The sequence below is a fragment of the Arachis ipaensis genome, chromosome B05, assembly GCF_000816755.2.
Source record: "Arachis ipaensis cultivar K30076 chromosome B05, Araip1.1, whole genome shotgun sequence".
In the NCBI taxonomy this organism is placed as follows: domain Eukaryota; kingdom Viridiplantae; phylum Streptophyta; class Magnoliopsida; order Fabales; family Fabaceae; genus Arachis; species Arachis ipaensis.
In genome coordinates this window covers 124,868,344-124,871,148 of record NC_029789.2, presented here as the reverse complement: position 1 = coordinate 124,871,148, position 2,805 = coordinate 124,868,344, and positions in this window count along the sequence as shown.

Below are 2,805 nucleotides of genomic sequence, written 5' to 3'. Positions count from 1 at the left end.
TTACACAACCACAGAAAAAGAACTACTTGCAGTGGTTTACGCCATTGACAAGTTCAGATCATACTTAGTAGGATCAAAAGTTATTGTGTATACTGACCATGCTGCTCTTAAATATCTACTCACAAAGCAGGATTCAAAACCCAGGCTCATCAGATGGGTATTGCTTCTGCAAGAGTTTGATATAGAAATAAGAGACAGAAAAGGGACGGAGAACCAAGTGGCTGATCATCTATCCCGGATAGAGCCAGTGGAAGGGACATCCCTCCCTTCCATATGTTTTTTGAAGTTGTTGTTTAAGAATGTTAAGTATGTTGGCTCTTGAAAGAATAATGAACATGAGACATGTTATTGATAATCTGAAAAATCATAAAAATGATTCTTGAAGCAAGAAAAAGCAGCAAAGGACAAAGCTTGTAGAAAAAAATATATAGATGAAAAAAAATAAATAAATAGAAAGAACAAGAAAAAGCAAGCAGAAAAAGCCAAAAGCTCTTAAAACCAAGAGGCAAGAGCAAATAAAAAGGATCCCAAGGCTTTGAGCATCAGTGGATAGGAGGGCCTAAAGGAATAAAATCCTGGTCTAAGCGGCTAAACCAAGCTGTCCCTAACCATGTGCTTGTGGCGTGTAGGTGTCAAGTGAAAACTTGAGACTGAGCGGTTAAAGTCAAGGTCCAAGGCAAAAAGAAGAGTGTGCTTAAGAACTATGGACACCTCTAATTGGGGACTTTAGCAAAGCTGAGTCACAATCTGAAAAGGTTCACCCAGTTATGTGTCTGTGGCATTTATGTATCCGGTGGTAATACTGGAAAACAAGGTGCTTAGGGCCACGGCCAAGACTCATAAAAAAAAATCTGTGTTCAAGAATCATCACACTAAACTAAGAGAATCAATAACACTATCTGAATTCTGAGTTCCTATAGATGCCAATCACTCTGAGCTTCAATGGATAAAGTGAGATGCCAAAATTGTTCAGAAGCAAAAAGCTACTAGTCCCGCTCATCTAATTAGAATCTGAGCTTCACTCAAAAACTCTGAGATATTATTGCTTCTCAACCTATTAGTCTTCTATTTTATTTGTCTAGTTGCTTGAGGACAAGCAACCGTTTAAGTTTGGTGTTGTGATGAGCGGATATTTTATACGCTTTTTGGGGTTAATTTCATATAGTTTTGAGTATGTTTTAGTTAGTTTTTAGTCTATTTTCATTAGTTTTTAGGAAAAATTCATATTTCTGGACTTTACTATGAGTCGTGTATCTTTCTGTAATTTCAGGTACTTTTCTGACTGAAATTGAAAGAGCTGAGCAAAAATCTGATTCAGGCTGAAAAAGGACTGCTGATGCTGTTGGATTCTGACCTCCCTGCACTCAAAGTAGATTTTCTGGAGCTACAAAACTCGAAATGGCATGCTTCCAATTGCGTTGGAAAGTAGACATCCAGGGCTTTCCAGAAATATATAATAGTCCATACTTTGCCAAGGATAGATGACGTAAACTGGCGTTCAACGCCAGTTCTCTGCCCAATTCTGGCGTCCAGCGCCAGAAAAGGATCAAAAACTGGAGTTGAACGCCCAAACTGGCATAAATACTGGCGTTCAACTCCACAAATGGCCTCTGCACGTGAATTACTTAAGTCTCAGCCCAGCACACACCAAGTGGGCCCCAGAAGTGGATCTCTGCATCATCCATCATAGTCTACTCATTTTTTGTAAACCTAGGCTACTAGTTTAGTATTTAAACAACTTTTAGAGACTTATTTTGTATCTCATGACATTTTTAGATCAAAACTTTGTATTCTCTGACGGCATGAGTCTCTAAACCTCATTGTTGGGGGTGAGGAGCTCTGCTGTGTCTCGATGAATTAATGCAAGTATTTCTGTTTTCCTTTCAAACATGCTTGTTCCTATCTAAGATGTTCATTCGCGCTTAACTGTGATGAAGGTGATGATCTGTGACATTCATCACCTTCCTCAAACCATGAACGTGTGCCTGACAACCACCTCCGTTCTATATCCGATTGAATGAGTATCTCTGAGATCTCTTAATCAGAATGCAACATATTCTCCATTACTGCACAACAAGTAACCTTTAATTTATGCTCTCTTGGTTATTCGCAATTCAACTGATAAACATAATTGACTTCCTGACTAAGATTTACAAGATAACCATAGATTGCTTCAGACCAACAATTTCCGTGGGATTCGACCCTTACTCACGTAAGGTATTACTTGGACGACCCAGTGCACTTGCTGGTTAGTGGTACGCGTTGTGAAAAGTGTGATTCACAATTCGTGCACCACGCACATAATCATCAACAACATTAGCTGCTATGCCATATGCTAACATCAGTGCATTTTTGTAGTGGTGACAAGCATCTTCTCCTAGTTGCATCGACCCTCTGTTGGAAATACGGATAGACATTTGAGAGGGTGTCTACTATCCGAAATCTCATCAGAAAATGTCAACATTATATACCAGCTCATCTACAAAGTAATCTTTGAAAACATGATCATGTCCTACTTCTTGATCTCTGTTGATCCATCAATGAGGAGTTGGAAAAGAGCTTCTTTCGATATCTTCTTCTTCTGAATCATTGAACAAACACTCATCGATCCAATTATCCATGAGTATATTATCTCGCCATCTTCTTTTATCATCAAAGTTTCTAGCCATTGACTGAAATATAATATTTAGTATTCTTTTGAGGTGAGAAACTAGTTTTAAAATGGAGTTTGTGATTGTAAATATTTGATAGTTGATATTTATAAGTGTATCCGCAACAAGTAATTATTTTTCAATGGTCATTTTG